We start from the raw sequence: 27906 nt of genomic DNA, 5'->3' as shown, positions 1-27906 counted from the left end.
AAAAGCTCACCCTCAATCTTTATTTGTTTTTAAAAATTCCAACCCCGAACCACCTTCTCTCCCTCACCCACCCAAGTCAGCCCATGAGATTCTCCCCCGTGTGCTCCAGTTCAGAGAGCTCCTGAGCAGCTCTGCTGCCCAGCTCCCTCTCAGTCTGGAAGATGCTAGAAGGCTACATGGCCTAAAGAAATAAGTGATTTCTAGAGTCTAGATGGTCTCACTTGTTTCTTCTTCAGGGGATGTTGTGAGTGAAGGCCAAAAGAAAAGAAATTAGCATTTTGAAAAGAATTAGCTAAATTCACGGAAGATAGGTCCATCAATGGCTATTAGCCAAGATGGTCAGGGATGCAACCCCATGCTCTAGGTGTCCCTAAACTTCTGACTGCTAGAAGTTGGGGATTAGATGACTGGGGATGGATAATTTCCCTGTACGGTTCATTCCCTCTGAAGCATCTGGCACTGGCCACTGTTGGAAGATAGGATACAGAGCTAGATGAATCACTGGTCCAACCCAGTATGGCCGTTCTTATGTTCTGTAGGGCCCGAATTCTCTGGTGTGTAGAGTGGTATCCTGGTGTCTTTCATGTCACTGGGTTGCCCAGAACACAGGTACAGTAAAACATTCATTCAAACCAGTTTAACAGAAAAAGAGAATAGAAGGCTCAGAATATTGGTAAGGGACTATAATCACTTTCACCTTTAGATTGCTGATCTAGCTATGAAGTAAGTTAGTAAGAAATAGATAAGCCCTGTGACAGGATATATTGACCATTTGAAAATGAACTAGGCCAAAAGCACCCCTCAATTCCTAACTGGTTCTTGAAGTCAATCCAGTACTGGTGTTTGCATTTCAGCAGTTTTGCAGGACCAGCAGGGGTTAAATTTGTGGGTTTTCTTGGCAGGTGGTCCTTAGTATACTGTCTATTAAGCCAACTGGAACCATATTCCTTTGAAGGCGTCTGCAAGCTCTGAAAGGAACCAGTCATCCCACAGTGAGGATTTTAGTCCAGGCAGCTGAAAGGGGCGAGTCCTTCCAAGCTCTGGACTTCCCCCCATCCCAATTAAGACAAAAATATATATTAAAAAGTAACATAAGCAGCTGAGTGAGGGCTCAAGGTAGGGAGGACCATATTTTATATATACACATTTAAAATGTTTTAAGAGCCTAAGATTAGAGGCACCACCCAGGAAGTTGGGAAGACTTTAGCAATCATAATGTTGTTGTCTTGATTACAGAAGGAGAAACCTGGGCCCTCTGTTACAGGCCTGAAGCCACCATGTTTGGATTTGTCAAACATTATGGGCTATTACTTGAAGCCCATTTCTTCTAGTAGCCAAAAGAATTGGTGATCCCAGTCACATTCCTAGTGTAAAGTTGTCTGTCATGACACAGGATATTCTTGTTTACAGTGTCAGAACTGCTGTGGTTCTTAACAATAACTCCAGTTCATGGTTTAGGGAATGCTACATTTGTTTAAGAATAAATTAGGATGCTGTGAACTGTAGCAAAAACTCAATCAAAAATACAGAGATTCCTAGCTATAGCTTATTCTCTAATTCCTGAAGAAAAGTTATGAGTAGAGCTGACTGGATGATGATGATTCCATTTCACTGCAATTTTTAAGGTTTCAAAATTTGTTTTTGTTCCACATTAGACCAAAAATAAAACCTTTGGAACATTTTTGTGAAAATGAATTGTGACAGGGAACTGGAGGTATATGAGCATGGGTATATCACATTCTACTGGTTGTTGGTTGGGTTTAGACGTGGATGAAATTTTTCGATTGAAACGTTTTTGGCAAGAAATGTAGATTTGGTGATCAGAACATTTTGCAAATGTGTGTCAGTTTCACTGAATTATTTCAGTCAAATTCCCAAACCCCATGTTTCATTTCAACATTTTTCAATTTTTTTATTCAAAATGACTGTTTCAATATTTCCTTTTAGTTTTCTAAAAATAGCATTAAGTGTTATAAAATGCTCAAAATCAAAACAAAAATGTTTTGTTTTGGGTTGAACAAATTCTTGTTCAACCCAAAATAATTTCTTTTCTATTTTAAATTGCCAATGAACTGAAAAATTCATTACTCAGCCAGCTCTAGTTAAGGTACTGGCCTGCGATATGAGAGAGTCAGGTCCCTCCAGCCTTCCCTACAAAAGTTTCATGGAAACAGACAGTCTCAACAAAAAAAGCATATTTTGGTGAAAGGGTTCTGACCAGCTCTCCAAGTGTTGGGCAAAATTTCAAATTTGTACATCTGTCTTTTCAGTGCGTTTTGGGCAGTATATTACATGACTCCAGCATCAACACCTTGGCAATCTTGCTTAATAGCATCTTTCTGATATCTTGATGCAAGCATATTATTTAATAAAAAAAAAATGTATGAAGAATGACTCTAATCTCTCCTTCACACGCTCTTTTAGCAGACAATAAGTCTGTCCAAAATGCATCACAAAATGATTACAGCATTCCCCCGGCACTGCTACAATGAAATAAAGTAATCAGCAGTTAACCAGTATATTAAAACCTATATAAAATAAATGCAAAGATAAAACGTGCAGACTTTTGGGCCCTTTCTGAATTTTGGGTGATGTTTTCTCTAGCTGCAAAGAACAGAGGTTTCATGCAAATAATAGAAGTTTCATGCAATGTCAGTATCTGCACAAGCCAAATGATAAATGTTAAGAAAAAAGGAAATGGCAGAAAGTAGATTATAATATCTACATTATAATGGTCACACATAGTGACAATGGAAAAGACTGATGTTCTGTAGTGTCTGCAGGAAATCAGTCATAGGATGTGCCCATTTGAACCTAGGGTATTAACTTCAATTCTACTTACATGCTGAAATCAGCATTCAGACATTTTACAGTTACAGCCATGAAAAACAGGGCACTTTCTAAATGCCGCTATTGATAGTATTTTGAAAGATAGTTTAAATGAAAGCTCCAAACTAATAATTCCTAGACTTAATTAACATAATGCAAACAGTGCCAGCACTAGGCATAAGTGGACTAAGAAATTGCTTAGGCCGCAAGCAGCTCTATTCCCTTTTTAAGTATGTGTTGTGTGGGGAGGCCCCCAAAATATTCCTACTTAGGGCCCGCAATGGGCTAACACCAACTCCAATGCAAAAACCTTTAAAATATATATACTGAAATTGTATTTCTTCAGGGTCTGGTTCATTTTGCTCCAATAAGCAAATGGACTACAAAATCCTTAGTGGCTGATACAAAGGCAATTGGATGTATCCAACAACTCAATAGCTACATCAAGAGGCTCTATCGTAACCTTTTCTCCAAGCACAATGTAAACTTTGTTAGCCACAGATCTTCAAAATGTCATCAATAGCAGCCTGGATACATGAAGTCCAGACACAGAGTTGGCTTTTATTAGCTTGAAAATGCTAATTGGCAAAGGGCATGTTTTTCTTCTTACACGGCATAAGGTGTTTTAATCAAACCTCCAGAGATTTCTGATCCAGAAACTTTTATATGAAACATAAGCAAGTTCTGCAGGCACAATATTATTTTACAGCTTTAAAAATTAATATTTGTACTACAGTAAAACAGTTAAACAAAGCCAACCACAACCCAAGATCCCCCTCCCCCCCCACAAGTTTTAGGGACACAAATGGTACTTTTCCTTACAGTAATTAAACTAAGGCCTTTCAGTAATTAAACTAAGGCCCAGCAGCATGAGAAGTCTGACATGTTTAATTTAAAAAGCACTTGGACACTGGAAAATGTGGTTGGAGAAAATAATGGCAACAGGCAGCTTAAGTTAGTTGCATTTTCCTCCCCCCCCCCTTTTTTTTTTAAAGCAGGAGTGTAATAGATTGCAGTATTTCCAGCTATTGTGTGAATGCATCTGCACTGTATCTACTTTCTTTAAATTCTACTGGGATAAATGGCAAAAAGCTAAGTATGTTAAATGTGAATTAAAATACAAAAGAGACGCTTTACTGTCATATCACTTATCAAATAAAGACATATTAAATATCTTTTCCACACAGTCTGTGTATCCCAAAATCTTGTTCATTTAACAGCACAAGAGCATTTCACAAAACTTCTATTAACTCTGTGATGAGAACCCCAGATATATTTATCTTTTCCCTTTGGACTCTTGTTCTGAGCCACAAACAAGTCTAACAAATTAGCTGATTATTTGTTTGTTCTTTTACACATATAGACAGACCCAATTCTGTTTCCAAGGAGCACTGCCACTGATTTTAATGGAAGCTGGATTGGATGCTGAATTCCCAATGAAAATTTCACTGAGAATATGTTCAGCTAACGATCAATGAGACAATTAGGAAAAAAAAATAGTGATCATGTAATTAAAGAAGGTATCATAATACATACGCACAAGGCAATCTTAATTCTGGCATTTCCTAACTTGAGTGCTTGACTTTGTTGTTTTTTCCCTATAAGCGACAAGTGTAAATCTGTATATTAATCATTAAAATAATCAGATTAGCTTAGCCATTATGTGGGAGTATTTGTCCGTCTTCCCACTTCCCTTTTTGTTAGCCATAGACACATCAAGATAATTTTTAAATATAATCAGTGGAATGGCTGGGATTTATTTTTTTTAAATGGAAGAGTTCTTCAGTAGTTTGATCTTTTGTAGGTGTATATGGTACATATTAAGAGGGGGGAAACCCCAACCCAAAACAAATTAAAAGCTATATAGTTGAAAGAGTACTTTTACATGCAAAAGGTCTCACTAAAAGAAATACCCATTCTAATCAATTCTGATGTCACAGAAACCCTGTTTTAGGTTCAGCTGACTTTTTCACAGCTACAGCTACATCCTGCCTCTTCAGGAGTGCAGAGAAGAAAAGTCTGCAAACACCCACAGAAAGAACAGCACCAAAATTTCCATTCTGAATAGATTACACCAATTGCCCACAAATGGTTTTCTTGTTACACAGAGGCTGGTTTGTCATGTTTGCCACAATTACTGCACGCAACTGCAAATGTTTAGGTTTCACACCTGCCCACTTCCATCAGAAATTAGCGCTAAGACCTCTGCTTCTCTTTGTCTAGTGAACTACTTCATATGCTAAGCAATATAAAACCTCACTTCTAAATTTTCCCTATTCTATTCTATTGTAATGTAATTATTCTATTACACACACACACACACACAAAACCAGTGTTAAAAGAACATTAAGTTTGCAAAGTTAAGTGCCAGAATTAAGGTTGCCTGTGCCACCTTGGTTTGGCCCCCTTGCATATTGCATTATGACACAGACTTTAACTGCATGATCACATACTATTTCTACCCACACACACATGAACCCTGCCTCGTTCAGTGCACAGAAGTCAATGATCTGGGGATAAATTGGGGTTCTGTAGTGAAAGAGACTTGCCTGCAAGCCCCCTGCTTTGCCAGTTGCAAAAGTTGGAAAGTGTGTAGTGAGAGGCCGGGGACTGCAGCAAGAGAAAGGAAGGTCTCCTAGTTGAGGCAACTGAAGGCTGTCCTGGGGAACTGGAATCTACCCAGTCTCTGCCACAGAGTTCCTATGCAATTATGGGCATGTCACTTAAATCAAACTTTTCACGGGTGGGCATCAATTGTGAGTTCCTCATATTCTGGGTGCCTCACTGGAGCCCCCCTCTTTGATTTGGAGCAGTGCTGAGCACTCACAGCTGCAACTGAAGTCAACAGGAGCTGTGTATTGAACATAAACCGTTATACAATCTAAATAGACTGAAACATCAATTCTTAGGGGCATCAAATCGGGCACCCAAAACTAGCGGATCCTTTCAACCTTAATTTCTGTGTCTCAGTTCTCCAACTGTAAAATGGGGATAGTACCACCCCTTACCTCACAGTGGTGTTGTGAACATTAACGTTTGTGAAGCAAATACTGTAGTGATGAGCACCATAAAAAATATCTATGAAGAAATTAATAGTTCTGTCTTCAGAGCTGGGTTTGAATAGTGTGCAGTAAATAAGGTTGGGGCAACACTTTGAACAAGGAGGAAAAAAAATATTGAATAGCTGTTCACTAACTAAGCACCATCCATCCTGTGCACTGAACGAGGCAGGTGTGCTGTGGAAAAAATGGAATGTGATCATGTAATTAAAGTCGTATCATAATGCATACACACAATAGGGCAGAATAAAGGATGCATGGGCAACCTTAACTCTTGCATTTCCTAAGTTCTGCTTTACTTTGCAACCTTAATAATATTCTTTTAACAAGTTTTTTTTTCTGTTATTTATTAGGTTTTCTAAGACAGCAAACTGAAAAAATCAGGAGCTCCATCATATAGCATCACAGAGATACCTGCATGGTTAAGCTGGCTTCATCCCCACCCCAGCCAGCATCCAATCCTAGTCTCTTTCCCAACCCCAGGCTCCTTGTCCAAACTCTCCCTGCCACCACCACCAGGTTCAGGTCTTGTCCCCTCTGTTTCCCTCCCTACTGCCTGTACCCAGCAGGGGAGCTATTGAGAGCACAAGAGATACAGACTTCCTGCTCTCAATACTAGTGCCAGCAACAGCCAAGCCTGCAGCAGCAATTGCAGAGAAAGTCCTCGGTCCCAGGCTGGAGTTTACTTAGTATGGGCAAAATCTTCAGGAAATTAGTTATGAAGCTCTAGCAAGTCTCACTGAGCATGTGTGAACTACAATTTTTCAAAGGCATATAACTCAGCCAATTTGGGCAGATTTTCACAAGGACAGCAAACGGTACATCCCTGACACAAACGTCACCCCCTGCCAAATATCAAGTCCCTGCTTTAAAGACTTTGGGGGCGGGGGCAATCTAGGAGCCTAAGAAACGATCATTAGGATTTAACATGGACAAAAATGTATTTTTCCTCTAGCTTTGTTCTTGGAAACAGCTGAACCATATTGGCTGTATTCCAAGACCAAAAATAAAATAGAAATGCCTTGGGAAGAAGCACAGACAATTTCAGCTCAAATAGTCAAGTCTGGCAAAATTATAAAACTGAAAAATGAGTCTTATAATAGCTACCTTAATAAAAGGCAGTGCTATCTGCCCCATGTACAATAATCATACCACAGAAATTTAGGAAAGACCTTTTAGGTCATTTAATCCATCTCCCTTCTCCGCCTCCCACCCAATGCTGAATTATTCTTGTAATTCAGTTTTATCAGTGGTTGGTGCAGTCAAGTTTTAAGGTTTCTAAGTTGCAGTGCTTCAGTTTTCCTAATATTCAGTCTAGATTTTCCTTATTAGTTCTAGTTTGAGTATTTTCATGCAACCCATGAAGCAAGACTATAAAACGGATCCCAAAATATATGGCCAAGCCACTAGAAAGGCAATGTATACTGGTTCTACTTGTGTATATGCATAATTATAGTTAACATTCAGATGCCTGGGTAGTAGATGACTGAGTTCCATCACACTGAGCTTTATCTACAGCAAAGGCGCGGGGGGGGAGGTGAGGGGGGGGCTAGAACAACTGGTGTAAGCATGACTCATCCATTACATGAGTTTCTTATTTAAATAGGAATGAAAAAAACTTTAGATCAGCCATAATACATGATTTTGTGCAACTCTAGGCTGCTATTCTCAGAAGAGCAAGATTTATCAATATCTATCCCTGCACCTACCCTCTCCTATTTCAACATTCCTACATGTTTTGTGGTTGCAGACCTGGTCTGAGTAAACACTGCTAGCGTTTACAGTTTCTATATCCAGTACGGCCATAGCAAATATCTATTTAAATCAAACAGATACTTGGTAGAGATATAGGCATGCCAGTCCCCAGAATGCTCCTCCTGCCCAGAGCTATTTCTGAATGCTGCTGATGTCCACATTTGAAGAGTAGACAGAAAGTCTTAAAACACAAAAATCTCTCCCAGTGCTATATCAGCACTACTATTTTTTCTTCAGCAGAAGAAGCAAAGAACCATTATAGAAATAATGGTATTCCTGAACACTTAGCCTCAGTGAAGAAAAAGGTAATGTCTACACTAGGAGTGCTCTATTAATACAAGAATAGTGGTATACTAAACTGCTAAATGGCTGGTAATGTGACTGCAGTTTTATATTAGCAAAGCTATGCTTATTTCCACCACCCCCGCCACCAGCTGCGCATGAAACAAGCTACATAGATAAAAGTGAAATTTTGTGGGTATAACTGCATCTACACTAGAGGCTTTTGATGGCACAACTATGTGCATCAGAGATCACACCTCTTCACACTCCTGCCAGACATAGCTATGCTAACAGAAGACTGTAGCATAGACCAACTTGCTCAAGCTGGTCTTGCTCTAAAGCAAGAGACTTACAGCAATGAATGACAGAGCTGCCCACTTATATGAACAGTTTCAGAGTAACAGCCGTGTTAGTCTGTATCCGCAAAAAGAAGAACAGGAGTACTTGTGGCACCTTAGAGACTAATAAATTTGTTAGTCTCTAAGGTGCCACAAGTACTCCTGTTCTTCTTTTCACTTATATGAAGTGGTTGCAACTAATTGATCTGCTTTACAGGGATACTAGCAACCAATACCAATAGACAGTAAAGACCTAAATTTAAACTGATATAGCTACATTGGTGGAAACACTTGTGGGGTCACTTCTTTGTCTATACGAGAGGCTTTTTTAAGGTTAGTTTAAAGTTAACTGGGAACAGGTTTAAACTAAACCAAATTTAGCAGCTCAACCTGAAATATGAATATTCACATAGGGGTTTGCACTGGTTTAACCATGTCAGTTTATAAATGAATTTATGTTAAACTGTTACAACTTTCCCATGTAGACAAGGCCCAAGTGAGACAAAAATGTGCTGATTTTTAGCCCACAAAACAACACTTTAGTGAAAGGAAGTGAAGAAACCAGACTACCTCAAGAAAATTGTGAGGCAACAAGCAATTCATTCGCGCCAAAGACAATAATAATATATGTTTTTAAAATGCTGGGTTCCCCCACCCATTGATTAAATTTCAGCAATAGATGGGGAATTTCTTTTTTTGGTTTTCCTTCTGTCCCAAGGGGATTATTTTAGTTGGCAGGCATCAAAACGTACCCAGTGTGCAAACCAAATCTGAAGAGAGGTGCCACTGCAGCTAAAAATACAGAGCAAACATGGAAGTTTCACCAAATGTGATACTTACAGTTTAAGGACCCAATCCAAGAGTCCTTACCCAGCAAAGCTAATGGAAGTTTTGCTAAATTAAAATATGCAGGTGGAAATCCCAGCAGAGGCTAGAATTAAAGATTCTGCCCTCCTTGCCTTTCCCTGCAAGGTACAGAATGCCTTTAACTGCCAAATAGGCATCAAGAGTGCCCAGCACCTCAAAAAGACCAGATAATTTCCTAGTTATTTCCTCAATACAACAGTGAAAAACTGCAATTGAATCTTATTTAGAAAATTAATATCCAACCTCTAGGAAGTGAAGGATAAAAGTTGAGACACAACACTATCCTAAAACTTTCTGAATATTAACAATGTGACTTAAAGCTGTTCAGGTCTATAACTCCAAATACTATGGGGCCCAATTCTGCTTACATTTAAGTTATCTATAGCAAAAAATCTGTTTTCAGGCACAAAAGTACTGCAGCTGGCTGGTGGAACAAAAAACTGTTAGATTGCTAGATATGCCCAGAAGGCAAACTGCCCAGCACTTCTTTTTGTATCTTTCACTGGTTACTGATAGCAAGGGGGGAGGGGAAGTAACAGAACCCTGTTCATTATTATTTTTTTAAAGAGGACAATTTCCCCCATCTGCACACTCATCACGGAGAAACATAAAAGCAGCAAAGAACATACAAATAAGCCCAGTGACAGAGGGACCCTCCACTGACACTGTTTCCTTGTGCATTGACTAGGCATAGTTTTTGCAATAACAAGCCCCTACGTTGGGGGTGGAGGGAGGCTTTTTCTTAGAGAGACCTTGAATCCTACTTTTTGTGGGAAATATTTTTTTAATCTACCTCAAATTGAGTCATTTGTCATATCTAACATATCCGATTCAGCAAAATTATAGACAATGCACATTCCTGACCATTTCAGTTATGCACATGTTGAAGCTTGTGTGTGCACTTAAACAGTCCAGGCCAGACGTTTTGGACGATTTTAAACTTTAGGGGATTTGGGGGGGGGAGGGGTGTTCAGTGCAGGACTGTACATATTTTTAGTCACTGGGAAAGCAAGAGCAACCTCCTAGGCCCATGGAGAAAAGTCACACCCATGTCCTTTTAAATAATGCATTTGGGTTCACCCCACCTGCTCTTGCTTGACATGCAGCAATGCCCCTGACCTTATCCACTCTTCATAAGCTATTTGCTTGCCAGAGAGTAATATCTATTTACAGAGAAAGCACTATATTGACCATGAACATCTGCCAACATTAACAACAATATTTGTAGGATCAGCCTCTATTACACCAGTTTATGCATGTGCATTTTCAGAGCAGTATGTTATAAGCCAAGCATGCAGGACTCATTAGCAACAAAATGACTCTAGCAACTAGTTCTCCACACAGTACATTGAAAATGTACATTATATGCTGAACATATCTAAACCTCAAACTGGAAAAACTTCACTTTAATAAAATTTGAATGCCTTGGAGCCTTTACTGGAAGGTGTTAAAGAAAATTACATTGCTCAGTAAAGAAAAAAAAAAGTTGAGCTTTTCGCTGGCAGTTTCTGTATGGGCAGCAGACGCTGAAGGCCAAAAGGCCTGACTTTAAATAAATGCCATCTTCAGTATTTCATACTCCAAGAGTTCATAGTCATGAGTCAGGCCCCACAAAAAATCATGACATTTTAAGAAACTTTCTTTTTAAATCTTCTGATGTTGTAGCATTTGGGGTTTATGTGTTGAAACTTCTCTCTACAGTCATTACAGCTAGAAACTTAAGTAAAATGAAAGCTGATACTCAGAGCTAGTAACACATGTTAAAAACAATACAAAAAACACAAAAAACCCCACAAAACCCCATCATCACCAAGTTCATGATAATTGCAAGTTGCCAATACCACCTCTTTCACTACCAGAAAGTACCCAAAGCTGAGTATTTGACGAGTTCTAAGATATCATGCCTCTAAAATATCTCTCCCCCCCCCCCCCCACTCCCACTATCATCATGAACAGAGCATCAATAGCAGTTTTCAAGTGCACCAATCTAACCTAAGATCCTTTTTTTCCCCTGAGATATTTGGGAAGGAGATGATGAGAAGCATATCTAAACTACTAAGAAAACCCAAAATGATTTTAATATAGTCTTTGCAAAGCAACATTACCTTTTCCATTTCAAATAAAGATGTGTGTGTGTGTTATGTGGAGATAAATATAGAGCTTGTTTTTGTATGACTGAAACAATCTCATTCGAGTATCTAATTTCCAATATTAGCAAAAAACAGAGGCAAGTTATAACTTTACACCAAAGCTAGTCAGGTCAAGATTTCCTTTGTCTTATAGGCTAGGTTATTACTATCTTCCTTGTCAGCTCCAAAGCTTGGAGACTTGAACTGGATCTTTCAGAGAAAGCATTCCTACATTCCCAGCATTGCCATCTATCAGAATTTTATCATCAACCTCATGATATCTGTATTTTTGAGCCCCTACCCCCCACTCTTAGAAGCTTGCTATTACATGAGAATTTCAGCCCTCATAGTTGCAAAGAAAAACCTGAAAATGTGACCAGGGTGCACCCTAAAGGCTCAAAAGCCAGAAGGCAAATAAAGAGAACAACAACTGCACAACACCAAGAAAAGCCACTTATCCTTTTTAAGTCAGTCTCATAATTTTTGAGCACTTGGAGTTGGCAATACTGGATCCCAATCCATAAAACTTTACAAGAGAAAGTGTTTGCAGGAGCAGTGCCTCAGACACTGAAATGAAGTGCTACTACGGCAGGAAAAGGTATGCAGATCTAGAGCTGGGTGAAATTATTTGGCCAAAACATTTTTTCAGCAAAGTTACAGCAACACTGAAATGTTTCATTAATTTGTTTCAGTTTTACTGAATTTTTAGTGTTGAAAGTCACCTTTCATTTTGATATTTTCCCAATGAAATGCTTCTATTTTTCAGTTCAAAATGACTTTTCATTTTAAAGTTTCCTTCAATTTTATTAGAAGTTTTCAAAAATGTTAAAAAAATCATTTTTAAAGTTGGTTTTAATTTCATTTCTGAGAATTGCCAGCAAATAAAAATCCATTATTCGGAAAGCTCTGTTCATATCTCCCTACCATCCTTTCCAGTTTTCCTCCTTTCAGTTTGCCAAAAAAATTTATCCTGCATTCTTTTTAGTTTGTATACTCTTCAGGGAAAGTCAGGTTTTGTAACTTGTCTAACATTTAGCTTGTGGCAAAACACTGTATTTATCAGAATATATAAAACAAACAGTAATTCTAAATATCCTCCCTATCCTCTTTTCCACACTCTTTCAGGTCATTGACAAACTGTGACTAAGAAACAGTTTTGTATGAAGTTTTTGTGGCAGCTAAGTCAAAGCTTGCATAAGGTGATGGCCCCTTCATGTATCAAACCTATCCCAAACAAAACTTTATGTGATCTAAAGCATTACCCACATACACAGTACACTAAGGCAATTAATAGACTGACTCCCTAAATCAAGATAAGATATCTGACAGAAAATGACTTCCCTGCTCTGGAAGGCCTACTTGCTCTTAAAAGACAGGCATACTCATACAGGAGCAGAGCTTAGAAAGAAACCATGACAATTATTTGGCCCTCTTTAAGGGCTCTTTGGGAGTTTTGCCCCAGTAATAAGTTCAAGATAGGGCCCTTTGGTCATACTAAATGGCTGAAATTCCAGGTCTTTCCCCACACAGTACAGATGTTGATTTAGCCTTTAACTGAGCTATGGCCCACCATACATCAATACTTCCAAATGACCTGAATGAGCTATTTGATTACATTAATCCCCTTATTAAAGGCCCTCATCTTAACTTCTCTGAGGTCCCTTCATTTTATCCTACAGCAACAATTGTACATTGTAAACATATAATTCTCTACTACTGTGTAAAAATAAAACAATACTCCAACTTTTTATTTTAATCATCATGAATATAAGTACTTCTACAGTATTATGACCAAGGCCATTTCAAACACTTCTGCCAATTCAAGTACACCTCTACCTCAATATAACGCTGTCCTCGGGAGCCAAGAAAATCTTACCGCGTTATAGGTGAAACGGCGTTATAATCGAACTTGCTTTGATCCGCCAGAGTGTGCAGCTCCGCCCCCGCGGAACACTCCTTTACCGCATTATATCAGAATTTTCATTATATCGGGGTAGAGGTGTACGTAGAAGTTCTTTATATTAAAAGATCAGTTGACTAGAGAAAGGCGAGGTGGGCGGGCAAGAGGGATACAAGGACGGAGACAGATTTGCTGTGGATAGGAGTTGACAGGACTCCTAGAATAGTTCAATCAGGACCACTATGAAGCTGTCAAAGATAATAAGGGGGAGATGCGAGAGGAAAGCAGTGGCAGCAATAGCCAGAAAGGAACAGGGACTCAGAGGAAGTCCCCTGGTGGGACAGAAGGTAAGGGAGCTAGAGAGGATATTGATTTCCTCCCTTTCCCTCCCCCAAACCAAAGCCAAGCCAAACATTCCCTTCCCTACAGCTGCATCCTTTCATGCCTGCCTGGGTGTTTTGGGAGAGAAAGAGGTTCTCTCAATACTGAGTAGAAATAGGGAGCAAAGGAGCAAGCAGGCTTTGGGTCCATGACGCACAGCACTGGCTCAGCACAGCTTTCGCCAAATCATTTTTTATAGGACACGAGGAGTAAAGAGGAAGTAGGCATAAAATACCAACTCAGTCTCCTTGTACGGATCACTCTCTATCCAAGACTCTGCAACAGCAGGTTCTGTAGCCTCTCATAACGGACCCAGATTAGAAGGATGGTAGTCATCCTCTGACTGGTATTCACTCAGTATGTCAGGAAACCAAATTTTTATGGCACTTAGGAAATAGTGCCGCTGAATAAGGGTTGTATCTTAAATACATTTTTTTTCTGCACTGAATATTTGGGATATGTACTTATGTTAGTCAGATAATACAACATATGCTACTAAAGTTTTGAAACCCTTAAAAACCCCCTGATCAATTAGAATCTCAATATATTACTGTACTATCATTCACAATTTGGGACACTGGAACTGCACGCTTGTTAGATGTGAGGATTCAAACTGTTACTGAATGTGACATTTAAAGTGACTTATTAAGTATCCTATTCAATAACTATCACAGGGATATAAACAGAACACACGCACAATGCCTCTTTTAGTGGATAATGTATTTTCTTCATTATTTTACTAAAAACAATCACCGTGGTACTAAGTTGTTGCCTCAGTTTATATTACTGCATGCTGCAAGAAAACTGCTTAGTGCAAAATGCCAAGGTTGTGTGCAGCACAATATAAAAAACCCAAATGTTTCTGGGTGCAAAGTTACTCATTTTAAACAAACAAACACTGGCATGCTATCCGCCCCTTTAAATAGCAAAGAGTTTAAAATGCAATAAGAAAAAACTACAAAGTACACGGAGGGACAAGATCCTCAGCTGGAGTCAATTGTTTGAGCTTCAGCAGCTTCAGTGGAGCTATGACAACTTGTACTGTACCATTGGAGGATGTCTCTCAAAATGCCTGTTTAATTTACTAAATTAAAATTTGGGAAGAAAACTGTACGTTCCAGGAAGAACTCCATAATAGGCCTCTGATAAAAACAACACCCTTCTCCATTCTAGAAACTGACCTCAGTTATACTAACATAGTTAAAGAAAAATCACTACATGAACAGTTAAAAGAAAATCTAAAGTAAAATGCATTATTGTAGGTGACATTTTCTTTTAAAGTGACACTTCAATACTTTTTCACTAGAATGCTCTACAAATCACTTTCCATGTGATATTACCATTTCAGTAATCCTAAACTCTAACTTAAATCTGTTATGTGGTTTGACTGCCATTTCCTCAGTCAAAACAAGTATTGTATATTAATAAACTGATGGCACTATAAGAAGTTTTTACTGTCACAAGTTTGGGATGGCCAGATTACTCACATACATGGTGGAACCATTAGCAAGTCTTCCTAAGCAAGCAGAAATAGGAACTCACCCTGCATTGTCACATAGGTTTTGAGAAGAACATGGAACAAAGTAAGCCTCTCTCTGCTTTTTCATCTTTGGAGTACACCAGCAACTATTTTTCAATTATGTCATTGTACAACATTAAATCAATTTACATAATGATTTGAAATTTATACAATTTGTCAAATACAAGAGCACATATATGGCCTACATAAATTTACCCTGCAGACAGACATGACAATTTCTTTGAGTTGCATTACTATATGTAGTATGTCAAAAAGTATTCTCCCTCTCATTGTAATATGATTTGCAAGAAGGATGCAATAGTGTTTAGAAATAAAGTCTTATAACTGCAGTGCAGATTCTTACCATGTTATGGTCTTCTGATCACAAGTCTGGGCAGTTGTTAAAGGTGCAACTCCCTATCAGCATTACAGTAATCCCTCCTCCTGGAGGACAGATACATTGAAGTAACTATATGTATTTTTTATGCCTAATACTAGACTTTAAAACAAGTTTTACTATCAAGTAGTGAGTGTCTTCTAAATTTTAACATATTTTGTTATAGTGCACAATAAGCATACATTTAACAGTCAATCTTTTTTAGGTCACTTCGCTCGTGCAATAAAGTAAGTTTATTCTTTATATATTACCTCCCCTTCCAGGAGTCAGATGTTGGACCACAGTAAAAAGACAAAACTCACCATTACTTTTGATAAGTGCAGGATTAGGCCTTAAGTTTTGGCTAAAGAACACATTTTTGCTAAGAAACCAATTAATAAACAAAACAAAAACCCCACCAAATAGTTCTACTGAACTATATTAGCCATAAGAGGATTAAATCTAACTTTAGTAAGATGTAGTTTACATGACACATCATTAAACAGTTCACCACAAAGACATAATTTGGCTGGCTTGTTTGACAAATTCTTATGCATGGAAAAAATATATCCCTACAGTGGTTTAAATGAGTGCTCAATGAGATCATCATGAATATTATATTCAAGGGCCTTACACCATCCACTATTCAATTAATCATGTGATAGTAAGTATAAAAATTACAAGATGAACTCCAAACAGCAATTCTCACCATCAAAACTAAAAACTGGGTTGAGGGAAAAAAATCAAATACAGCCTTTAATATTCTGCCTACTAATGCATAAATCAAGTCACTTAACTCTTGAAAAAGTTTTGTTTTGTTAAGTTTTGGAAACAATAAAAACATTAAACACATCTTTAAATATCATTACATCAACCAGACCGACACCAGAGGGCCTAAAAATAACTTAAAAAGCAAACCCAATCCCCCCACAACCATCTTCTATTTCTACGTCTTATAGGAGAGCCACTGGAGCTGCTCTCAAAAACTCACACAGAAATAAATTATCTTATAAACTGGATGCTTTTGCTATTCAATACATAGTGACTGAACAGAGATGATGAGGCACACAGTTCTCCTTACATTTTCTTTAGTCCGTAATTTCTTTTGTTCATTTTGGCATCCCTGCTTGGATGTTAGGACTAGACATTCTGCTCCAGTTTTCAGCATGCCAGTAATGCTGGCTTAAGTGAGCAAGGCTGGCAACTCGAGTGCTTGTCCTCTAGTTCCCCTCATTCATAAAAGGTAGAAGGAAAAGAGATTATTTTTTCATAAGATTGTTCTCCTGAGGGCTTTTTTCCTCAGTCAGCCTTTTCATTTAGTTATCTTTACCACCAAGAAAAACCCCTAACTCTGGGAGTTTGAAATCAAAGTTAAGCAGTAGCATAAAAAAAATCTGAAATTTCTCTTAAGTGTTAATAGAGTCGTTATGATACAATATTATATAATGTAACCACATTATGTGCATTATTAATCTAACACATGCCATTTACTCTATATGTGTTGCATCCAGAGTATAGTACATAGCAGTAAGGATGAGTGCGCTTGTTTGGATCCAAACTTGACTTTTTTTTTTTTTTTTTTAAACACATGAGAGATTTAAAGTACAAAGAGAATGTTGTCTCACAGCTCTGCTTCCTGAGTTCATCCAGGCCCTAGAAGTACCACAAGAAAGGAAATTCCCAATGATTTCTGACCTGAATATCTTGCAAGCAGTACTGGGTTTACAATGGTGCCGGGGCCACACACGGAAGAGGTCCATAACCAGTACTGGGGCAGCCCAGGCTGGGAGCTCTGTTTGGCCAGGCTGCTGAGTGCACCTGGTACTGGGGCAGACGCCATCTGAGCCCCCCAGAGGCTTCGGCTGGACTTTGTGACTGGCAGCTGGATGCGGAGCCATTGTTGCCCGCGGAGGGGAAGCAAGGTGCCCACTGAGCCCCTTTCCCTGCCTGGAATGACCCTGCGAGGCTCTGGTGGCTGAGGGCTGTGGGTCAGCCCCTTGGCTGCGCCCCTTTCTTTGCAAGATGGGTGCCCCTCTGGGTGAGGTGCAGGGAGGACAGCAGGCGCCCGGGAGAGGGGGACTCAGCAGCCTGGCACGAGCTGGGGGCACTGGACCTCCAAGTTCACTCCAAACACGGGTGGGACTTGAACGTCCAACTTTCTCGGTGCCCAGGCCTGGTAAGGGGAAAGTGATTACTCACTAGGCACCTCGTGCTATGGTTGGAAGGGTGCCATCTCTCAGCAAGGCACGGGGCCATGTGCCCGCTGGGCACCCATGCACAGTCCACTTCCCCAGGGTATGGGTGACCTAAGCAAGTTGGTTGGAAGTCCCAGAGACTGTCTGATCTGTTCTGCTCCCCTTCCCCCGGCTTCCCAAACATGCAGCCCCAACCTCCCTGACTCCTGAAAGGAATATTCAGCAAGGGGGACTCAAAGGGATGGGGAATGCTCCTTGTCAGAGAGAGAAAGATGTTCTGATTTGTGCCCTGACATGATCTGTGACCTTTTAAAGGAGCAGCGCCATGAGCCTTGGCTTATTTATGGGGAATGAGAAGAGTGTGATTGCTCCTGTAATCATTTTTAATGCAGATGGGTATGATGGCGTTATTATATTCCAACCAGGCATGGAGAGGAGTGTGTTTCCTTTTTCCTCTCTCTGCTGTGTTCCCATGAGCATTTTCTGTTGAGCTCTTGAACTTGCTTTAAAATAACTGTATTTCACTTCATGCTGAATGGCCTGTGCCCAGCATATCTCAAAGATCGCCTGAAGCTCCAGGATGAAGATCATGATTTACAACTTCGCTACTCAGGCACAAGATAATTTTCTACCCATAGGGTAAAGCTTGTCTGTGTGGGAGACAGAGCTGTCTCAGGGGCTGGTCCAAGATTGTGGCACGAAACTCTCACAGGAGCTAAGGACCATCACAAACCTCACCACCTTCAGCTGCAAGTGCAAGGGCCTTGTTAGCAGTTTTTACCCACTGTGTTTTATTTTGTACGTTTTATTTTTGCCCTAGGGTAAAATTGATGGTACCCTAGTGGCAGCCACCTCCATCTGCAACTGAAACTTGTAAATATTGCAAATAAACCTGTGCAGCTGTGTCAAAGACAACTTCTGTGTCAATCTCCTGTCTTTTACAATCGTTTCCCTTGGGGGCCCACAAATATGTTTGGCACCAGGCCCACAAAAGGTTAATCTGGCACTGCTTGCAAGCAACTCTATTACTTAGATTTCCAAACTAAAAATATTCATAGGGGATGTGGATGAACTGTGGGGTTTAGGAATTCAAGCCGACCCATTGGAGGGTCTCTCAGCACTGGTTACTGTATATCACTAATGCTAGAATGTAGTAAAACTGATGGACACAAATAGTATCTTCACACTAAGGATCTTAAAACATTTGTAAAATAAGTTATTTTACCCTTTTTTGTAAAGTAGAAAAGATGGAGGCACAGAATTTAAGATGACTGCGCACTGGCCTGCTAAACCCAGGGTTGAGAGTTCAATCCTTGAGGGGGGTATTTAGGGAACTGGGGTAAAAATCGGTCTGGATATTGGTCCTGCTTTGAGGAGGGGGTTGGACTAGATGACCTCCTGAGGTCCCTTCCAACCCTAATAATATTCTATGAATAGCTGAGTGAGGAAAGAAGCAGCCATGTCTCCTAAACACCCTCTCTCTCATTCTAACAAGCAGATAGCAATATATCCCCATCCACTGGGAAAGTAAAAATATAAGACAGAGAACCTGTTTTAGCATGTTAACAAATTAGAGAGTGAGAGACTCCAAGAGGGCCCATCTACAAGATGGACTAAAAACCAGGTAAAATGCCATTAACCTCACCAATTAAAAAAAACAGAGAGAGAGACAGACAGACATTATTTGCAGAAGAGTATAACTTGCCTACTGGAAAGGTAGAGGCCTTTATTCCGAGTCTTACACTTACCCATGTAGATGTGGTTATATCAAATCCATTGCTTCTTAGTGAGGTATTTATAAAGAAAAACCCAGCCATAGTTACAAAGTTTCTCACTCTGAACAATAATGGAGTTAATAGCTCCCATCATACCTGCTGTAATCCTCACAGACAAAGTCAATGAGTTACAGTAGCAATGGTAAAAAGAACAGGAGTACTTGTGGCACCTTGGAGACTAACAAATTTATTAGAGCATTTGTTAGTCTCTAAGGTGCCACAAGTACTCCTGTTGTTTTTTGCGGATACAGACTAACACGGCTGCTACTCTGAAACCTGTCAGTAGCAATGGTGTCAGCCCGATGACAAAACAATATATCTCACCTTCCTGTCTTATGCTAAGTTGTAAAATATGACCAGCTGAGGACAACTTATGGGGAATTAATTAGTATAAAGCAAAGTCTAGGGAGAATTAATGTGAATCAAAATTGAACATGTAAAATACTGACAACCTTTACTCTACGCTTAACGCTGTCCCATGAGTCATAGGATGTCGGCTGATAAGTTCTCAGTATCAACCTTCACTAATATACTCGTGAAAAAATGTTTCCAAAGCAGGAACTACCTTGACAAATGAAGACCTGACAAATGCATACAACACAAAAATGAGTAAGAATGCAAGCATATCAGAAATATTCAACACATTTTGAACAGTGCTAATTTATTTATTTATTACATACTAGAGAAAAATTTAAAGTGCTGTAGAATAGCGGAAGCTGCTAGGACTCTCCTTGGGTTTTAAAAAAAGTCTCTTGGCATTTATACTGTACTCCTCACAACAGTATCAAAGGCCTCAGCGTCAATGTTATCAAATTTACCATTAACCCCAATTTTTGCTATCTTGACAGTATGATCTTTTTTATAAAATGCCAAGATGTGCTATGAACAGTGCAAGAAACATCAGATGGCATACTTCATCTTTTTGCAAACTGATATCTTGGAGATCTTTTAAAGAGTAAATATTAAAATACTAAGTTATTTTTGTACAAATAATGGACCACTTAATTAAAAGAAGGGCTTAACATGTCACAAAATTTACTAGTTGATGCACATCTACTCATCTTCTCTTTACTATGATAGTGATTAAAAACATAGACTAATGATATTTTATTCACTCCAATAGTCCAACCACTACATTCATCTTGGGCTAGTGGATTTGCAGAATTTTTCAAGCCTGATTTAGAGCACTCTCTTTAGTGCTATATCTTCACCAACCAACACCAGAAAAGGTGGGTTTGGGGAACTAAAATATTTTATGTTGAGATTTGATTCCTCAAGCTACCCTGTTGCTGAAGTTCAGGTAATATTTATTCATATTTCATAAATGGAAAAAAAAATCAAAGCTTTTATAAACTGGGTGATTATCTGGAAAACATCAGCCTGAATTGCAAATGCATGCTCATACAATATAAAGGTTTGTAACCATGAATTTGGAATAGCACAAGTGGTATAGCTCTAAGTGAATTCTGCAATTTATGGGAACCTGTTTGTGACAAGACTTTTATCACCCCATATACTCTGTAAACATTACACAGAAATATTTGAGAATTTTTCTTTTTCTAAAATGGCACGTAAGCCATAAGCTGCATTTCACATCTTAGTTCGTATTCCTGACAGTTAAGGGGCAAGATCATTGTTGGCATAATTGGACTCAACTTCATTGAATGTGGCCCAAAAACCTATGCTTGAACAACAAAAGTTACATTCTTTGAAGTCTCCATCATTCTAAAATAGAAGAGATGCAGTGAAAGTCCCATTTGTCTTTATATTCTAAATCAGTGGTTTTCAACCTGTGGTCATCAGACCCATGGGGGGGTCTGGAGACTATGTCTAAGGGGACTGCGAAAGGTGACTATGAAAATAAAGTTTCAGATCCCAGAAAAGGCATTCCATTTTCCTGACTGATCAACAGTATGTGACTATCCCCACATCCAGGTTTTGACCAGCAAGTGTTGCTGTTACCATAGAAGCCCACAGTTTAGTACCCTTTCTCACGCTGCGTCAAATGTCATGCCAAACGCATGCAACATTTATATTTGACTTCTATTCAATCAGTTTTCAGTCTAAGACTTCTAAGGTAGCCGTCTGCAGATCACAGGCTGAATTTCCATATGAAGTCCGCACCTCCATTCAGAATGTTTTAAGGGTCTGCAAATGAAAAAAGGTTGAAAACTACTCTTCTAAATAGTAATCCAGCTAACAGACGCTTAAAACTTGTTGATTTGAGTTTGCACATAAATGGAAGCTTTGACAAAAATCTATACAAAAATGGATGCCTAAATCTCTCAAATAAGGACTTAGGAAGAGTCTCTGCCATGAAACTGGATTCCCCCCCCCTTCCTTTTTTAAAATATAATTAAAGGGTCTTTCTGTGATGCATCTACATTCTTCAGACATCACCTATGCGTGAGCCTTCCTTTTCTCTGTTGCTGCTTTTCAGCTCCTTGATCTCTTCACCTCTTCATCCAGGTATCTCCTTGGCCTCTGATGCTTCTCCTACCTTTTTTAGGCTCTCACCTACTTCTATGCACATCATGCTGTTACTGTCAGTTCAGCTTCAGAACAATTTTCAGTCACTTCATTACAAGTGACATAATGTCATTTAGCAAAATATTTTTAAAAGGGCTTCTTAAGGCTTTAGAACTGACACTTTGTGAGTCATCTGAAGCATAAGCCCTGTGATTCAAGATTAACATAACCTTGTTTTCACAATGAGGGCTCTAGGTTTTAACTAGCGCCCTATCTTTTAGCACTAAGCTACAGAGTTTCCTTTACGCTGTCCTACAAAGTTCTTTACAATTTTTTAGGATAGCATTGGAAAGTGCAAACTGCAATTAGATGATGTGAAGCACTCTCCCCTGGCAGCACAGCTCACTGGACATCCACCTGTTTCAGAGATAAGCATGCCACAGAGGAGCAACTTCCCAACCCCACTTTTTCCAGCTCCTTACAACTACTGCATGCCTACAGCATGGAATGGACACGGGCTCAAGAGAAGAGGGAGCACATTATGTTGGCTCTTCTCTTCCCTTTCTGCTACTTTGAGGGATTTTTCATCCTCCCTTCTATTTGCTTGCCTCCAGCCCTCACAACTGCAATACATAGTTTATTTTATTGCCTTGGGTCTCAGCATAAAGCATTGTATTTACAATCCTTGGAGCTGCTCTTTGATTAAAGATATTTTTGTGTAATTCATTTGCTTACCCACAAAAACTCTACAAAGTTATTTGTGTCGCAGAAGAATGTTTTTAGATATAAGGCTTTGCTGGAGTTAATGTCATCCTCTCAGTTTAAAAATTTTTTTACGCTAAATAAAGATCTTGGGTCCAACTCTGTGCTAGTCCTTTAGTAGTCTCACTCCCCATGCCAGGCTTCCACAGTTGTGATAAGCAGGGTGTTTAAGTTAGAGTTCCATCAATATCGAGTGATATAGGTTCCTGGCCTCCCAGTTCTTAAACTCACTTCCTCTCTTATTCTGTAGTTGCCCAAACAGGTTATTTTTGTGAGCCTCATTTTTATGGGGCATTTTTTGGGGGTGGGGGAAATACAGCAGGAACGTTGATTAAGGCATGGAATTCAGGGGGCAAAGCTGGTTGGAAACATTTCAGACCCATTTTCCAATGGAAAGTGGAATTCCATTTAAATTGAAACTCGTCACAAGATTAGTTTCAATTTTGCAGAAGTTTCATTTTGGAACAAAAAAATCAAAATGTTCTGACAACATCAAAACATCTTGTTTCGGCATTTTTGGAATAAAATTTTTTTCCCCCCGAAACTTAACAAAAAATTTGAAATTATACATTATAAAATAAAAAAAAAAAAGAGTGCAAGCTGAAACAAAAGGTCTCTCAACTGCCCTGAAACAAAAAAAAAAGCTTAGCAATTTTCCTTTGTGCAGAATTTTGCGGGTTTTGTTCGGATTCGAAATGAAGCTAAATTTCAAAACCCTTTGCAAAATGAATGGTCATCCTTCAGCCAGTGCTAGATAGGAGATGGGGTACTTTTCCTTTGCTGCAAGGCCTACTTAGTTTCTGATGTATATGGTCAAAGTTGTTATTAGTTTTGTGTTTATGCCCCCACTCCTGAAGAGACACGATTACCTTTACAAATAAGGTATTCCCACTAACTTTAATGAGACTGCTAGCATGAGTAAAATTAAGCACATACACAAGTGTATAAGAATCTGGACTTTCATTTGATGTGGTCAGTGTCAATGGCACCTAAGTCAAATACCTCTTGAGGATATGATATGCCTAACTCTACTTGAAACCAACAGCAGTTAGAAGCCTACAGAGCTCTGAAGATCTGGACTATACAGTCTAAGATGGATGCTTTTTTGGACAGTTGCTTATAAATGTAAAGTAAAATAACAGCCTTTTTCATAAGTGCGGAGAACTTTTAGTGCCTGCTGACTTCAGTTAGAATTGCAAGTGCTCAGCATCTCTGAAAAATCATATACTAAATAAATTGCTGACTTGCAACATATAGATCCAAATCCTGCAAACCCTTATTCACCGAACTAGACCTTAATTGCCAGATCTCAATGAGACTACTGAGGCAACGGCTGACAGGGTCAAGCCCTATTTTTGTAGCAGTGACTCAATCACTATAGTGAATTTTTGGGGGGCAGAAAGGGAGGCATTATTAGTTCTCTTATTCTTGAAGAAAGATCATAGTAAGAGTACACAGTGTTAAATGCAGAACTGTGATAAGCTGACACGTACAATGCTTTGAACATGTAATAGTATTTTATGCAGAACTAACTTCTAACAACTGAAAATATAACACTCATGTGAGGTATACACAACATTAAATCACCATGGAGGGAACCATGTAGTTTTAACTTTGTCTAAATGAATTTTTATTAGACCATAAATCCAGTGCAAATCATATCATGCCTGTGTTCATTTTAATCAAGCCCATAGAGCCACTGGCCCCACAGGTCCTTTTCATGCTATGCTCCACGTTACTCAGATGCTTCATGCAATGTAATTATTGAACAATTACAACTATATTAAGACAACTGATTTTACAACACTCTTTGTATTTTACTCTGAATTTTTATATTAACTGGTTTTAATTTTTAAAAATCTAATATCAGTGTTAACAGAAGTTAAAAATAACCTTTACTTGTAGTTTTTCATTGTACCCATAGTATCTTCTCTGACAGCTCTGCCTAGTATTTTGTTTCATCTCTATATGCAGGTGTCCTTTATTGCCTAATAAGGACTGTATTCAACCAATCTGAAAACTATTTCCCGTTAAGTTATATTAAAGTTTATAATTAAGTAATATCCCCATGCCATTACACACTTTATCAAAAGATAATATAGCATGACTTCAGTTGTGTGTCCAGAGCTGAGGGTGTATAATAGTGTCAAAGTTAATTAACTCGCAAAACACACCCCGATGAACGAAAACATTACTATTGCACAAACATGGTATTGAAATGAGTTCACAAATTGATACTTTTAAAGATATTTTAGCATGAGTGCTTAATTTTAGCATTGGTGCTCACAGAAAAAACCCTCAAGAACAATCTGAATATTCCAGTGAGCTTCTCACAGGAGTTTACAGAACAACAGGAATGAAATAAGCTTAGCCCACATAATAACTGAAAAGGCAGCTATTAAGCCACATTACTTTTAATGAAGAAAAAAAACTGGTCACAAACGTAACAAAATGTATTAAAAGTGATTCTTTTTTTTCCCAAGATGAACCTCGGCAAGACATGTTTTAAAAAAATATTCCGATGTAAATATACATAATTGACATCCATTAGGTTCAACTAATCTTTTTTCTTAGAATATGCATTAAGCATTAAAGGTTTGAGTGAATTCTCTGTTATTCCAAGATCTTCTGCACTTCTGGCTTGGATGATTTCAACTGGTGGGCAAGGGTGGGGGGGAACAAGAAAACCACTTTTGGTTAACTTTTAAAAAATCACCATTGTTACAAAAACAACTAAAAAGGTTATAACTGAAATATTAAAAAGACATTCCCCACTTAGTTTGCTTTGTTTATTTAACAGAACTTTATATACAGTTATCTCTGTGTGAGTCTGTCACAGCAGATGAGTGAAAACCCATTTTTAAAAAAATTGGAAAATGTGATTGTAAAACCACAAAACTCAGCATGTGAGTGTAGTGCTGGAAACTACTTTCAATTCATTATTGAAATGGTCTTTATTTCAAGTTAACATGTCCCTTTAATTTGCTGTTCTTTATCTATGGGAACTAGACTAAACCCTAACAAACCCACTTCCTCTACAAACATATAAGCAAAAGATCTTCACCTGCAATTGTTCAGAGCATTGGCAAGGGAGTACCAGTTAAAAGATATTTAGAAAACTGGTGAGAATGACAGCCGTTTGGGTGGTTAGAGGAAGGATGTGGGAGGTAAGGAGGCTGCATACAGGCAGGAAAGCGACAAGGTCTCTAAAACCATTTTCAATACTCTGTGTTTCTTACAAACCTGCTCTGTTATTAATCATTCTAAGAAACAGAATGTATCAAAATGACTGATGAAAAACTGCAGTGTGTTCCCTTGCACTTGACAATAATCTTCTCCTTAAGCATCAGCCCCATCTCTCTCTCCCTCCCCAGTCACTACTGAATGGATCAGGCTATTATGTTCTCATTTTAGAATTAAAGAAATCCACATGGAACAACAACAAGGCAAGTTATTGAGGCAGTAGAAACCAGATTTCACATTATTAAAGAAACTTTGACTACATATATACTGTAGCTCTGCAGATGCAGCAAAATGTTGGCACCCGTGGTGTGGCATTTGGTATCTTTCACTAATCTAAATGTGGCTGGAAAGGAATTGAGATCAAATCAGCGGCCTCATCTGGGGAGAGAGAAGCCCCAGGGAACAGAGAAAGAAACAAGAAGCAAACCTCCTTTCAAATCCTACCACCCTTGGGCATTTTGTGCCTCTCTTCACTGAAAGAGCCCTTTGTCACACACACAAATCCTATAAAATCTAAGAGGGATAAAGGGTAGTTTTATTTGTTATTCCCCCCGCCCCCTTTTTCTCTCCCGTAAATTGCAGCAAATAAAGCCCTGTGATGTATCTCAGCTACCTCACTTTCTAGCTCAGTAACTAATAAAGCCTCAGCCTGTAGTTCAAGAGTTAAAATGGGGGTGGGAATAGCAATGGGACAAAACCAAAAACATGCAAATGGTCCAAAGCAGGAGAATGGCAGCATGGGTCAGAGCCCAGCTACACATGAGCATTAATTATTAAATGATTACATCATAGTTAGTATTTAGCTCCTCTAGAGCGCTTCAGATCCACAAAACATTAAACAGAAACGTGAATTGATCAAGCCGCACAGCACCACGGGCTCCCCCCAGCAAGCCTGTTATATTCTGCCAGAACTGGCTTACCCTCGCCCATCATCCTCGCCATCAGCAGGGTCACAACAATCCACCCCCAGGGCCAACCCCGCAGCACCCGCAAGATCACCAACAATAAAGCTTCGGTTTTTCTTAGGGGGTAAACTACTACTGGAGGAGGAGCCAAAAACAAACGTTTAAGGAAAAATACATAAAACTGATGCAAGGCTTTTGCATCCGCAGCCTCTCCCCCTCCCCTCCTGGCACCGCTCCCCTTGGCGGGGCTCCAGCTGCACGCCCAGGCCAGGGGGCTCGGGGTGGAGGGCACCTGCAGCAGCGTTGCCCTGACCTCTCCCGAGAAAGCCTCCCACACACCCACCGACACCCACACAAAGGAAACAACACACCAGCGGCCGGCGGCGCAGCATCCCCCGCCCCGGGCCGCAGCCGGGGGCTTCGCTCCCTTACCTGAAGCTCAGCGCGGGGCTGGCGCGGCGAAGCCAAGCTCACAGCATCCCCCTCGCGGCGGGGGGCCCTCCCCAGGTGACTCCTCCCCGCCCGCCAACGCCGGCTCTTCCAGGGACCACACGGGCGCAGCAAGGAGCGGGGCGAGCTCCGGCGGCTCCGCGCCCAGGCAGCGAAGACCCCGGGAGCCGAGGCAGCGGCGCGCGGGCTGCAGCCGGGGGAGGGAAGGAGACGGGCGCGCAGGGTCGTCGCTCCGACTCGCCGCGTCCTCCCCTCCCGAGCGACAGCGGCGGAGCCCGGCTCCGGCTCGCTCCCCCGCCTGACAGATGGCGCAACCGCAGCCGCGCCCCCGGCCAACTCGCGCTGCTTCGCCGTAGCCGGGTCCCCCCCACCGCGGGGGCGGCCCGAGACTGGCAGCCCCAGCCGGCCTATAGCGAGGCGCAGCGGTTGGGGGGGCTGCCGCAGTTATTGGCAGGCGGCGGCAGAGGAGGAGCTGGGGTGCGATGGATTAGGTTGGGCGTCCCCGGCTTGCAGCGGGTGGGTGTCTAGGTGGGGCTGGTGCCTTGGAAGAGCTGTAGTATCAGGCACAGCACCCTTCGTTTGCCGGTCGCTCTCCCCTCCGCTCTGCTGTGCTTTGCAATCCCAGCAATTATCCCTTTCAGTAACACACTGGCGCCGAGGCTAGGGGCACCG

The 27906-nt window shown here is 40.0% G+C and overlaps 1 protein-coding gene across 4 annotated transcripts in view; it reads right to left on the bottom strand.

Moving 5' to 3' along the window:
• The window catches only part of FYN (FYN proto-oncogene, Src family tyrosine kinase), a 188852-nt gene extending 161276 nt beyond the window's left edge, over positions 1-27576 (bottom strand). For 3 of the 4 annotated variants that reach the window (XM_054023093.1, XM_054023096.1, XM_054023094.1), the window contains exon 1: positions 27217-27575. The gene's annotated coding sequence lies outside the window, so the exon portion shown is untranslated. Of the gene's footprint in view, positions 1-27216 lie in introns of all 4 variants that reach the window. The other variant, XM_054023095.1, reaches the window with a different exon arrangement.
• Positions 27577-27906: the final 330 nt, after the last annotated feature.

Source organism: Malaclemys terrapin, chromosome 3, assembly GCF_027887155.1.
Source record: "Malaclemys terrapin pileata isolate rMalTer1 chromosome 3, rMalTer1.hap1, whole genome shotgun sequence".
NCBI lineage: Eukaryota > Metazoa > Chordata > Testudines > Emydidae > Malaclemys > Malaclemys terrapin.
This window is presented reverse-complemented; position numbering and strand designations above follow the sequence as displayed.